This window comes from Epinephelus lanceolatus, chromosome 2, assembly GCF_041903045.1.
Source record: "Epinephelus lanceolatus isolate andai-2023 chromosome 2, ASM4190304v1, whole genome shotgun sequence".
NCBI lineage: Eukaryota > Metazoa > Chordata > Actinopteri > Perciformes > Serranidae > Epinephelus > Epinephelus lanceolatus.
The window spans coordinates 41,528,285-41,543,319 of NC_135735.1; positions in this window are offsets into that span (position 1 = coordinate 41,528,285).

Consider the following 15,035-nt stretch of genomic DNA (forward strand, 5'->3'; position numbering starts at 1 on the left):
ATATTATCTTTTTAAAAAGCTGCATTAATTGACTTTTTGGCCTGCATGAACACAGCATTGAGAAATTACCACCTTATGAAGTTGAAGTGTCCAATGTGTCAGCAAACAGTGGCTTTATTTATACATGAGACAGACATAGAGCAACACTAGCATGCATTTGGAGTGGTGTCTGTGTCTACGTCACAAACATAAGTTCAATATTCTCCTTTAAGCTCATTTGCTCCTCACCAACACCAAGAAATAAATCATGCTCTTTATCCTCTATTAAACTCAACTCCACTAGTCGCTAACTTTGTCTGTCTATAGTTTAGTGCAAGGTAGGTGATGTAGAGTTACTTTATCAGAGCTTTTTCACTGAAAACAGAGCAGTGACAGGGTCTGATTCCCTCCCACTGCTCATTAAAGTTGTAGTGATTCCCTGTCACTACATTAAAGTTGTGGACTTTAAAACCGAAACAATTAGCTTGAAGTCCACATGAAACAGCATTTTGAAACAGGATAGGCAGGTGGGATATATCGTTGGGTGGAATTTGATTTGATCTGATTGTTGAGAAGTGGATGTGTCATGACAGTGAGGCCCCTCAGATTATTGACCTATGGCTAGGTCCTGCCCTCAAACATAATGAGCCAATCACAGTGCGTATAGCCATTCCCATACACTCGGACATTCTCTGCCTGGATGTCCATTGAAATGCATTACAGAAAGTCAGTTTTGTTCAGTTTTATGAGCTTTTTCTCAGATTTGAAGTTTAAAAATGGTCAAACGGTGTGCATGGGGTACATGCAACTTCGACACAAGGTATCCTGAGAGGCTGGGCGACGAGGTGTATTTTTTGGGAATTGCCCATTGGTTCGACAGCCCATTGGTTCGACATCCCATTGTTCCGACCATATTAAACTCATTGTTCCGAAGTCTGTTCCGAAATCATCATGATGCCCTGTGGTTAAGGTCTGGTTAGGTTTAGGCACAAAAACCACTTGGTTAGGGTCAGGAAAAGATCATGGTGTGGGTTAAAATGAAAAAGAAAGTGACAAACACATAAGCTGTGAGCCTGCTCTGCCTCAAGCTGGTCGCGGCGCACCATACGCCCGCCGCGAGCCGTTCAGCACCGCGGATAGTCGGACTAATGGGATGTCGAACCAATGGGCTGTCGAACCAATGACATGGACCCTATTTTTTACACTTTAAACCACATCTCAACCAAGAAAAGTGTCTCCTTTGGATAAAGTTGTGCGGTAACGTTAGGCCAACAACATCAATTCAATGTGAATAAGATTAACAATGATGTCTACATCTGTTTTAAGGTAAGTCAACATCGTGTTTGAGGCAACATATTGTCACTTTGCTGGAAAGAAATATAAAGTTATCTTTAACATCTCTAGCTAACATTATTTAAAGTTAGCTTAACATTAGCTCCTAGCTGCATTGTTCATCATGTCACCTTGTTTGCTGGGAGTTCATTAGCCTATTTTGTTCTAGTTTTTGTACTTTGGTGATCGTACATCATTGTTAGCTGTTGTCCAAAGGGCTCTAGTTAAGCTAACGTTAACTTCTGGAGCTTAGCTTTATTAATTTATCTGTAATCGCAGAGATAACAAAGGTTGGCAGACATTATGCTGAATGATTCAATACTGTAGCACCAAACTAACGGAGAGACACTCTTGGTAAAGATGGTAAAAAGGCTGTTATCCTTTTCTCATATTCTGAGCCAAAAACCTTAACTTCAGTGGAACAATGCTGATCCTCTATCTTGTTGTCTAATGAGATGCGGTTCACAAGCATACACTGTGACCTGTAAATTTTGGCTTTTAATTTAAGCTTTTCATCGACCTTCTCAACAATACAATGATTAATATATCCCTCCAATGTGTAGTTTAGGCCCTTTTGGTTACTTCTCAATGACATCTGATTGTTATGTCTCCAAAAATCATCAATTGCCTCCTGCGAAATGCCGTGTATTGTGACACCTGCCATAGCGCCGGTCACTGAATGTTGATAGTTTGTCCGAGTGTGTGGAGGGGGGCGTGGCTTAGCCATAGGTCAATTGCTGAAGCAGTCCACTGTAAAATGTCTCATGCACAATTTGGAACTGTCACAGATACCACTTCATTGGAAATATATTCCAGCCAGCAGGGCAGTGACCACGGGATTTTGGGGAAACAAAGGCAGAGTGACATAGAATGCTGTTGCTAGCAAGCTATATTAGGGTGCGTTCTATTGCATGCAGTATGCATACAGTCGGGACATACCACGTCCTCATAATGTTACGCCCCGAACTTTGACTCTCTCGCTTTCATATGTGTTACCATAGAGATAAAACAAAACGCCACTCACCGAGCTTGCCAGAGACTGTAGGTCCACCTGGAGAGCTCTGATGTTATTATTTTGCAGTAAGTTATAACTGCATACACTGTAGATTCTAAAATATGATATTCATGATAGTAAAATTACATAGACTATACATTTTTTTGTCATTGTTATATATATCCATATATATTATACGCTTTTGTTGTTATTTATGATTATTTTATTCAATTAAACAACTATTCTGGGTCAGAATAGCCAGAAAAGCATGCTGGCTTGCATACTGCAAAATCCGACTGGATGTAGTAGAACATCCTGGTATTTCTGGCATGCTGCATTTGACGTACTATGTAAAGGGACATACTACATCTTTTTCTGGCATACTATATAGTACAATAGTATGGGTACTGGAATGTACAGTCTCTCTCAGCTCTGTACGGCTAACAGTGGTCCAGACTTTTTCCATAGGGGTGGCCAGATGGAGGCACTGAAAATCCTGGGGTGGCACACCAAAACAGAAGCCATTCAGGTACTAGCTTATTCGCTAGGTGAAAACTATGTCAATATGAGAGTTAACAAAATTGCATAGTGATATACTTGGGTTCTTCTTATTCTGATTCTTCTTCTTACTTTACGATTAATTTCACTAATTATCTGATGTGCACAGACTAATACTGGTACAGTTAACACCAGCAGAGTTCCACCACAACCCTGTTTTGATGTGTTATGTATCTGTTTATAGGTGATGGGATTCATTGTTCCTCATATAGGCTGGTTGTCCTTTTCCATAAAAAGACAAATACAAATTTAATTTGAAGGAGTTTGCTGATTGTAAGAAGCATTTACTTTTACTGGGGTCAAGCCTTCTCAAGGTTAGGGGAGACTTGTACCCAAAGATCCCATTTTTATTCAGGCACCTTGAGGTGAGAGTTCAAGGGACTTTGAAAATGCCACTTTGGAGCGTAATTATGCTCCCTTCCCAACAAGCTATTCTGACCCCCTCTTGGTGCAGATTGGTTGATGGGTGGATGTTAGGATATTATTGGATTTGCATATAAGAACGCAAAGAATGTTTATTGTGTGTGTGTGTATGAATATGTACATAGGACCACAACATGACCAGGTATGTGAACTACAAGGATAAAAAGGACATTTTTCATTTCATCTTTAAAGTTAAGATAAAATGCTCCATAGAGCTGTGGGTAACCAGTGAGTTTACCAGTACAAAAGACCCCTTTCCAGATTACACATGCTTATTTAATTCATTGGTGTAAGAAAAAATATTGATAGAGCAGCTTTAAAGTTTTGTATGGCATCAGTGTTATCTCATATGCTAACGTGTTTTGCCCTCCCTGTGATCACAGTGATTATCATGCCCAGTTAGACACACTGCCACTATTTATCTGGCCACGCAGTGAGAGAATCTTCCTGCACTTCATTGGCCTCTTTGGCAACTCTAGACATTTGATAACTTTTTGCCCCTCTGAAAACTTTCATAACTTGAAGCGTGCTGAGATTTATGCTACCAAACAGTGTTTTTCTTACAGTGATTATTCCACCCTTTCTCGCACTGCGGGGGCAGCTATTGCTCTTTAATCAACCCGTCTGCATGAATCATGGAGCCCGGAGTCCCCACATCGTCTCGGCTGCATGCTGTTTACCGGCGTGCTGTGAGCCAGACACCACAAGCTGGGGCCCACGCACATACACACAAATATGTCAGTTCGGCTAACATACACAAATATAACGTGTTCATTGAGCATCAGGCTGGCTGTGAAGGTGTGTATTTACTGTGCTTGAGTGTGTGTGGGTGAGAGCATGCTTGTGCAATTTGGGTGTGCATGCACATTTTGCATGCTTTCCCGGATGCTTGCCTGTGTTTGCTGGTTGAATTCATGCATTTAGTGTGTGTGTATGTGTGTGTGTGTCTTAAAGGGAGAGAGAGTGTTTGTACAATACATATGTATGTCCCTACAGCCCAGCTTATGATGTCTACCTCTCAGTGGGGCAGCAATTTTACTGCTGAGCCAATGTGAGAATTTCTATTTCTCCATCCTGCTTTCATTTCCAGATGGGACTCAATATCCCCCCTCCATATTGGTTTGTAATGGCATATTTTGATTATCTTAGCATGGGGAGCCACATCAACCCTAAGCATTACTGCAGCTGAGAAATAAAGAGACCAAGACTGGAATAAAGAGACTGAAATTGAGGGGTGTTTTTATTTGGTGTTCTCGCTTTAATTTGGATCTGTACCCTCGTGTAGGGCTGGGTTATGAACCTCAATACTTTTTTTTAGTGCCTCCAGAAATATGTTTGTAGCATCTAGTATTGAAAACTACCAAATGTTGGTATCAAATGCTTGCTCAGACTTACTGTTAACCTATTCTATGAACAGATATTTCCTTATTTACGTCACGATTTTGGTCATTTTGGATCTTATTGAAGTCCAGTAATTTGTATGGCTGCTGATGTAGACAAATATGGTAATATCTCTCAGTGTGAGGTTTCATAAAACATATTGCTTGGGTACTGGTACTGAAAAGCGGGAACAGTTGTCACTGGTATTGCAAAACAACCAGCTCTACCCATGTACAGAAGGGCGGTTAGTTGGTTGGTCCACCACTTTGGTCCTGACTGAAATATCTTGACAGCTGTTGCCATAAAATTGCCTTCGGTGAACCTCTGAAAATGCATCTATTGCTATCATGAGGTTGACATTTTTGGTTTTTAGTGAAGTGTCTTGACAGCTATCAGACGGAACACCATAAAATTTCTCACAGACATTCATGTCCCCTTCAGAATAAATTGTAGGTACTTAACTTTCCTGATATGTAGCACCATCAGGTCAAAACTTGTCCGATACTTTAAAATCCCAACAAAAGCAATGACATTTTTATTTTGCTGTGGACAAGATTATCTTATAGGAGAAGATTACATAGTTCATGAAAAAGGAGTGTAAAACAAATTTTGAACAAGATTAAGAGGGCTGAGGGGTGTGTTAAGGCACAGAGGCGGTTTCAGCTAAATACTATAGCAGGATGCTTATATGCTCACAATGACAATGTTAACATGCTGATGTTTAGCAGTTGTAATCCATGATCAGCATTATATGTTAATACATTAACATGCTAACTGTTACGTCCCCGTTTGAGCCCAGGGGGTAAGGGGAGTAACATATAAAATGTTTACCGGGTATTTTCAGCAGAATGAGAGGAGAGCAGGTCAACGTTAACTTAAAAATGGTTTATATACAAAAACAGAAGATAACGAAAATGTAAAGCAAGCTGCTCCAAAACGAGTAGCCGGACCACCTAAAACACACAAGCAAAGAAACGTAAGTTTGGGCCAACAAAACCGCTACTGGAAACAACACCCTCCCTTCCACACCAAAAGAGTACCCATAGGTCTTTTAACGCGAATGCTTCTATGAGAAAACACACAGCTCTGCTGTCACAGTCCACTGATGACTGGTTCACTCACAACTGGTCCACTGACCAACTGGTCTAAGCCACTCCTTCTGCTTTTATGCTCCCCATTTCAAGTGGCTTCAGGTGTGCTTAACTACTCACTATGGATAATTGAGGGAGAGGCGGGACCTGGAGGAAAAAAGGGAAGGGGACAAAAAGAAAAACAGCAAAACAGGCCAGTGGCCGTAACACTAACACTTTGGAATTAGCACTACCCTCAAAGTATGGCTGGAATGTAAGACAGTGTATTGAGAAGTTGAATTGAGATCCAGGATGTTAGTGGCCATCAGCTAGATGTAATTCCTAAGCGTACAAGAAACGTTGAAACATGAAGTAAGCATGTTTCAGCTATACTGCTAAAGTTTATGTACACAGTGTATTTTTAACAGTTTTATACAAAAAATATAAAACAACCTCAGCTCACTCAGGACATGAACTTGTGTCTCCTGGGTGAAAGACCTGTGCTTGACCCATTCAGCCACCACAACTTCCTTCCTCCTTTGACTCTCACTCTTCCTACTGCATCAACTGACTTTCCAGCAGAAAGACCTGAAGACAAACTTCTACCATGAGCAATCAAAGATAGCTTAGACTTTTGACACTTAACCTTTTGATCTCAGAGAATATTTACGTTTTTTTTTCTCATAAATTGTCATTCATAGTTTGTACATTCGTTCAGCTTTGTTGTCATTTGTTGTCAAATGCAGAGCAGAATGAGAGAGTGCATCTAAAGGATCTCAGTGTAAAAGACATTTGACATTGTGACTTAAAAACAGGCACTAAAGACTAAAAAATATCCTCACAATAAAACTACTGTAACAGACACTGGCAAGTAAAACAAACACTGAAAAAAAATGTGTTCTTTCTCATAATTTTACCACTTTACTCTCAGAAAATAGCAAACTTTTTCTTGTGAAATTAAGATTTTAATACTGGAAATTCTGAGATTTTTACCTACAGTGGCCCTGATCTACCCTTGTACATTCCAGCTGTTCTTTAAGTGTAGTGCTAATTAGAAAATAAATATAATGGATTATACCTACTGAATATCAGCATCTTAATGTCATCATTGTGAGCATGTTATGATGCTGATGTTAGTATTTAGCTGTGACCACTGTTGTGGCTTAGTAAATTCCTCACAGTGCAGCTCTTAGTCCTTTAAAATTCCTATTTCACCACATTCTTCCATGAACAATATAATAACCTTCTATAAGAAAAGCTTGTCTAAAGCAAAATAAGTGCAACAATTCACCCTTTTTGGGAAGAGGGTACACAGTGTGCACACTGAGCCAAAGTAGATGCCCTGGGCTGTCAACTCCAAAATAGGCCTGTCTCTCTTAATACCTTCCCTACCCAGACTGATCGATGCAGGTATTTCTCTCCTGTTTTCAACATGCTCTCCAGGTCCATCTTTTTTTTCTAGTTGGCAAAGCACCAGTCGGTCCAGCTGTAAGTCAGGGCCGGTGGTTATTTCCAGCTTCGACATCCCTCTAGTAGCCGACTGTCAGACAGCCCGGCTAAGACGGCCGTTTGTGTGCGCTTGGCGCGCAGTGAACCTTGATAGGACCCCTCTCAACTGACAGTCAGCCTAATCACATCTTAACAGAGTTCTATCTTAGTGTGTGTGTGTGTGTGTGTGTGTGTGTGTGTGTGGACTGAGAGAAAGTGAGAGTGATCTCTCTATTTCTTGCAGGGCTTACTATGAGGGCAGGCTTCAGAACAAGTGAGATCTGTCATATTTCAACGCCACCTCTCCCATCAGCACCTCTGTATCAAGCAGAGTTCACCGAGCGCGTGCCCACACATACAAAAAGATAACAGACGCACACTCTTATCCCTTTCTTTATTTCCCCCCCTGGCTTTCTCTCACCCCTCTCTTTCTCTCTCTGTCTCTCACACACACAGACAATGTGGCTGGCTGCACAGGGGAGAGCCTGGTATTTGCTGCAGGGTGATTGCAGGTGGATCACGGCATTGGCAGGGCTTTAGAGGTGTGCAGTTGCGTGGGAGTCGCAGTGTGGGGCTCATTTGTTGCTGCCAGGCGTCTCCTCCAACGTTAAGAGATCTGCCCCCTCACAGATCTCCGTGATTAACAGCTCAAAAGACGACTGACAGCTCTGCGTCAAACCAAGCCTTTGTGCCTCTGTCACGCTGGGTGATTTAAGAGTCGGGTAAAGACCCGTGGATATCTCGCTCGCGCCTAACTAAACCTCCTTGGCTCTCCTGAACCCTCGCCCTGATCCTTGCCCATCACACGCTCCCAGCCTGCCTCTCATTAGCCTCCTCCTCTATCCATCTCCATCTGTTTTACATCTTCCTCACCTCCTTCCTGCCTCTCTTCTTCGCTGCAGTGCCACGACCATCCTCGATTGCTTCAACCCCCATCGTCTCCATCACCTTTCTCTCACTCCTTTCATCTCATTACCTTTGCTTATGCTTTTGTAAACTCTGAAAAGTTTGTAGTGTTTGGCTTTTGGGAGCACCCAAATCACTTTATAACCCCACCTGCTGTGTGTTTTCTGTCTGCAGCGGGTGTCATCTGGGAGTCAGCCACAGCTGGTGTCTATGCAAGTCTTCAAATTCAGTTTTAAAGGTACAGCCTCTTCTTCTCCTGAAGCGCACACAGTGTATTTCTTAAAAAAGAAACACAACCTTTTGACCCTGCTAATTTGACCCTAAATTAAGAACCTGTTCTCATTAATTAGTTTTTGGTGTTTTTTGAGAACATTGCACTGTCCGTTTGTCACACTGCAGCTTAAGCAGCTCTGTTCCCTGTGGTTACTTGAGCACCACTCTCACAAAATATATTCCACCTGTTCCTGTTTTTACACTTTATCGACCACACAAATGTACAAATATGCTAATCAGTATTACAGACCCTTTTTTCTCATCCTCCCATGGCACATAGTTATGTTTCAGAACCTTGACAGTGGACGATTTCATTCTTTGTGCTCATACGAGCTCATTTTCTCTCTCTCCCTCTCTCTCTGGAGCATAAAGGTGGACATACCAGCTGCTTCATTGAGCATCCCCGCTCAGATCCATTGAGTAAAAAGCTTTTACTTAACGTATTTTCTCCTTGAGGCTATGAATATTATTGATCTGTGTGTTTGCTGCAACTCTCTCTCATCTATCTTCCTTTGAGCAGCCGGTTTCTCATCATTTTCCCCTGAAATGTAAGAATTGATTAGGATCCTCGGGGCCCTGTAGGCACCAGCTGTAGCCGTGCCCACCTGCCTGTTAACCCTCCGACCTTGAGGAAACGGCATCCAAGTAGCTGCAAGTGCTCCCCTGCCTGTGTCTCTCCCTCTGTCTGCCCTTGTTGTCTTGTTGAGATTTGCTCTTGTTGTGTTTGTTTGGTATGTATGTGAATTAATCAATGTAAAGCATAGAGCTCATCCATTTCATTCTCAGAGGAGTTGATGTTTGTCCCACCACCCCCTCCCCCTCCTCCCCGGAGACACATTGCTTTGCTTGACATCCATTTATTCATATAGAGCCATATACAGTGCAAGTACACACTATATACACGTATATGAATGTGCACACAGGCTAGCTTTGAAATGATATCCTGCAGTGTTTGACAATGGAACCAGCTTTAAGCTGCCACACACACTGAAGGAGCTGCTGTACAAATGAGGTACACCACTGATGAGTCCCTCGCCCAGCCACCAGAGGGCAATGCTCACTCAGTAATTCCACAGTGGTGTACTTTTGTCTTTCTCTTCCTCCACATTTTAAACCACATTTTAAATGCAAATTACAAACAACAACATAAACAAAGAAGAACAACAGCAAAATAAATCATACTCTCTAACACCTAAGATGTATGCAAATAGATTTCCCTTGATTTCCTCGTCTCCACAAACAAAAGCATTGACTCCTCTGACCTCTGTCGCCCAGTTAAACATGATCGCACCACTCCTCTATGCACATTCCCAAACTTCATTCTTGACAGGCACGATTTCAATATTTGTTTCTCAGTCATATTTTATTGATGAACTGCGTGCTCATGCCAACCATGGGGAATACAATTGCACAACAGATATGTAAATTCCAAACCTATCAATTTTTCAGACTTTTTGGTCCAGAATGCCAGCTGAATCTCAGAGGCGATCCTTCATTTTCGCCCCTTGTGGATAAAAAGATGAATAGGCGAAAACAAGCCAGGCTTGATTTTTTAGACCACCAGTGATTTCCTAAGTAAATGAAGTGCTCTCCGGCACGTCGAGGGCAAAGCTGAATTACAAATAATCAGGGGGAGACATCATCAGACAGAAAGAAACAAGGTCAGAACTATTACCAATTAACTATTACTTTTTGTGCAAGGCAAGCAACAAAAGTGTAAAACATGGGGGGTGGCGTGTTCTCTTTCATTGTGTAAAAACAGCCAGTGAGTGTGTTTGTAGGTAATTGGCCAAGGTTACAAACCTCGATAAATCAAAGCCATGCGTGTGCTTCAAACAAGGACACAGCAGTGGTCACATTACAGCAGATACATTATTTTCGGACACATACTTAAGTTGCCGACATCCTCATACATAATGTCTGTACTTCCCACCACTGGCTTGCACTCCCCATTACTTGACCTCCCACGATATGTTCTGTTGTATTGAGTGGCACACATAGCACATGAAGTGCTTCCACATCAGGCTCGCCTTCAACAAGACTTTCATCTAATTGAGGCCTTTATGAGACTGAACAGATTGCATTTTGAAAGTGAAAGGCCCTATGCTTGAACAAAATGTCTCTGAAGTCATTTCAGAGGGAGATTCGCTTTAGTTGCTGCTATTTCAACTCAATGGAAAGATGTTCTGAATCGTTCTGAAAGGACAAATTCTCCATCGCTGCTGTGCAGAGTTGATCTTTACACAGCTCAGATCAGTCTAATGGATCAGAATAACTTGATAAAATCTCAAAGTCATCCCATAAGCCGAGACAAGTTTAGACAAAGTCAAATCGGTGCTGCGTTTCATCCTCCCTCGGCCTCACATTGCCTTAATAACTCAGCTCTATATGGGGGGCTGGTGGGCCTTTCAAATAAACAAAAATCTACTGTTTACAGAAGGCTTCAGAAAATTGGTATAAAAAGGCGCCAAAGGAGTCCATCTGTATGCTGTCTATGCTGTGTACAGTAAAGCTTGCATCTTTAAATCAGCAAAAGAAGCACTGATGGTGATGCTTTGTGACATCTCAAACAGCACGAGCACAAGCAATTTACTGCAGTTAACACCGTATGTGTGTGTGCATGAACTGGTCTGTGCTGTGTGTGCAGGCATGCATGACTTCATGTGTGCGCAGGCCGCGGAGTTGCGTAGGAATAAATCACAACTTTTCCTAAGACAATAGTGACAATTGCAGGTAGATCTCAGCCCGCTGGAGCGTCTGTGGCTGTCAGAGAGAGCTCTGAAATGGAAAGATTTTTATATATATACAGACAGAGAGAGAGAGGGAATAAGAGAGACAGACAGAGACGGAGTGAGGGAGAGGAGTCTGACAGATTTCACTGACAATGTGCCTTACAGCCACTTCCTCAGTGCTTTTTACCCAGTGCCTCTGGTGAAGTACGCACATGAAAGTGAAGGAGGCATTGCATGCAGCCAGAACGGTGAACGGCACCATTACAGATACAAAACAACTGTCACCTGAAGCCGGAGTCAGCGGATTTGACGGCTTACCTCACCTTACTTTTAGTTTGTTTACAGTGAACTTAAACGGTGAAAATACAATAAGCATAAAACTGTAAAAGCTCTCAGACGCACGTCCATGCAACTCTTAAAATCAGCATGATAATTATATCCCATTTAACAAATGATTCCCTTTATTAGGTACTTGTAGCACCTGGTGTATTCTCTAAATATATCCCCACCTCTCTTTTGTTCTCTCTGGAGTTGTATGAGCCTGTGTCGACAGCAATCACAACTGCAATAGATATGAATCCAAATGAAGCAAATCAATCAAACTGCCTGCTCCTCTTCCTCTTCCCTTCTCTCCCACCAGCAGAGAAAACAGCTGCCGTTAAAGTGGAGCTAAAATGGGAAAGTTTGCTTCCATTCAGGGTTGGGTTTCCCTCGGAGAGCAGTGGGGTGCGAGTAGGGAAACAGGGAGAGGTGGGCAGGTGTGTCTGGCTGTGCTGGCGAGGTTCAGTTTCCTAGTTACCTTTGCTACACCTCGCCTAATCATCTAACTCAGTGGTCGGTCCACCCGGCAGGACCCTCAAATACCTCATCCCTCCCTCCACCCTCCCTGTGTTGGCCTCAATTAGTGGGGAATTAAAGTCCTGCTTCACGGATGCGATTCATGGGGGACGCTGCTCCTTAATTACAGCAGCTCTCCACGTGCTGCTGGGGACTGATTGCAAGGCGAGACATCCCCCAACCCAGCACCACCCTGGCCCTATTTGGGGGTGTGTGGAATATAGTGTTGTTGAAATCAGCAGGCAGATGCAGATTAGTTATTCAGCTGGTACAATAGCGCAGAGCTACAAGTGTCACTGTCAATTTTTTTCATTTTCTTATCCGGCTGCCTACAACAAGTCAAGGGAGAGGGGAGTCTTTTCTTTTTTCTAATGCAGAAACAGTCGACAGCACAGCTGTGAAAGAAGTTTGGAGGCCTTGTTTTTGTTACAGTTTGTACACAGCTTGCAAAAAAATAGTTAACAGACTTTTGTTGAATTTTCTTCCCACCTACATTAGAGCCAATTGCCTCTGCTTCTTGCATTGTGACTGTAGAAATTCACTCAATATTTCATACCATATGCTACATACATTTCCTCTTTAAATTGAAGCTAGGCCCTTTATCTGACTTATTCTAACCCTTTTCTTCTTCATAGTGTATTTACCATACTGTCTACAAAATTCTGGAGAGTAACCTCTGAGGCTCATCTGCCCACAAATGCAGTAAGTTGAAGACGGACTCCTCCTCATTATGTCCCAAGTGTATAAAATGTAAAACAGAAACTGGTAGCTTTACTCAGTTTCTTTCCTGCTACCAAATTAAAAAAGGAGCCTCACAGGAATTCAGACTTTGGGTGCTGGTGTTGTTGTTATGCCTGTTGCTAAGCATGCCAAATGCAGATCATATATGCCAGAGGTTCCCAACCTCTTTTGGCTCAGGGCCCCAGTTTTAGTGATGAACATGTTTTCACTGACAAACTGGGATTTAAACTTAGAATTCTGAAAGAACATTTTGGTCTTCAACCAAGAGTACTGAAGAGTCCGAAAGCACACGTCTAATGAGATGGTTGTGCTTGTATGTCATGCTGCAGCCTGAAGTACCAAACCAACGGGCGCAGTCAAGAGAGCACATCTCATCTCATCTCTCAAATCTGCCCTGGAAAGGTACTTTGATTTAGGAACCAAACGTTTAGAAACGCACCGTGTTGCCTTTGAGTAATTGCCTCTTGATCCAACCCAAAACTCCTCGTGGCGTTTGATCAGTTATCAGGTCAGTCAGCTGTTCGACAGCACTGGCTGGCAGATCTATGGAGGTTGCATTGCTGTTAAATGGGTCAATCACCCACTCCAATTTTTTGCTTACTCGCAGGCCTGGCAGGCATCACAACAAAGATTTGCTTCCTTTGCTATGTAGGCAACTGTGCTGAATGCCAGGTTATCTTGCGTAATGCCACATTTTTGTGTTTGTTTTTGTTTTTTAATTTGATTCACACTTTTTAAAAATGTTATCAAACTTGCCAGCTGAACTTGCCACTTGCCAACTGAATGTTGACTGGACATTAAGTTAATTCATTATTAATCAACCAATATGAACTAAACATTGTCACAACATCTACCTCTATTTTGAGCAACATTCTTGTGATCTGATTTCATATTAGGCCATCCCATCTTAGGGTCCTGAGCCCAAAGTTGGGCAAGCATAATATTTGCGATGAATGAGGACAAATTGTTTTAAATACTACAAATAATAAATAAAAGTATTCCTGTATCTTAAAATAGATCATAAAAGCCTTGGTGCCAGAGGAAAATGTAGTCATATGTTTCTGCATACCAAGAATATGTTACATTTTCACCTTTCATACGCATCATATCAACGTAATGTAGTATCTGAGCTGTCATCAGGAGGTGAAGGGGGTAGTGGATGAAGTGTCACCTAGGTGAGACACCTGCCAAGCTGCAGACCACTGTTTGAGACCAACAAACAACAAAGACGGTTGGGATCTAGTGAGTCATGGCTGCTTCAAGCGGCTTTTTAAGCCCTTAGCTGTGTTGTAGCAAACCATTGCTGTTTTTCCAGCAGGAGAATGATATGAGAAATGGTTGTTTTTTACCAAGACATTATTGTTTTTCCAGCAGGGATAGCACCATGGAAAGCGTTCATTTTTTACTGAGACATCATTGCATTTTTTGCCAGGATAGTGCCCCCAAATGTGACAGTTTTTTTAATGAGAAATTGCTGTTTTCCAGCGGGGCTAATGCCACGAAAAACAATCGTTTTTTCACCAAGACATTTCTTGTTTCTCAGCAGGGATAGTGTCATGCAAAGTGGTTCCTTTATACCAATACATCCCTGTTTTACCAGCTGGGATAATGCCACAAAAAGTAGTTGTTTTTTACGGAGACATCACTGTTTTTCCAGCGGGGACAGGGCCATGAAAAGCATTTGTTTTTTATGGTGACAATATTGCATTTCCTGCCAGGATAGTGCCACAAAAAGCGGCCTTTCCTTTCTTTAAGAAATTTCTGTTTTTCCAGCAGGAATAGTGCTGTGAAAAGTTTTTTTTTTTTTTTTTTTTACAGAGACATCCCTGTTTTTCCAGCTGGGATAGTGCCACGAAAAGTGCTTGTTTTATACCGAAAAATTGCTTGTTTCTCAGTGGGGATAATGTCATGCAAAGCAGTTGCTTCATACAGTACCAAGACATCCTTGTACTCCCAGCTGGGAAAGTGCTACAAAAAATTGGTTGTTTTTTACAGAGACATCCCTGTTTTTCCAGCAGGGATACCACGGATATAGGTTATTATTCACTGAGACATCCCTGTTTTCCCAGCAAGGACATTGCCACACAAGGTGGTTGTTTTTTTTACTGAGACATCCCTGTTTTTCCAGCGAGGATAGTGCCATGAAAAGTGCTTGCTTTTTAGTTTTCCCTGCCTTGATAGTGGCACAAGACCAATTGCTTTTTACAGAGACATTGCTGCTTTTCCAGTGGTGGCATTTTAACCCAAAACAAGATCTTTTCCTAAGTGGTTTTGTGCCTAAACCTAACCACGTGTTAACCACCGCACTGTTGAAACAAACAG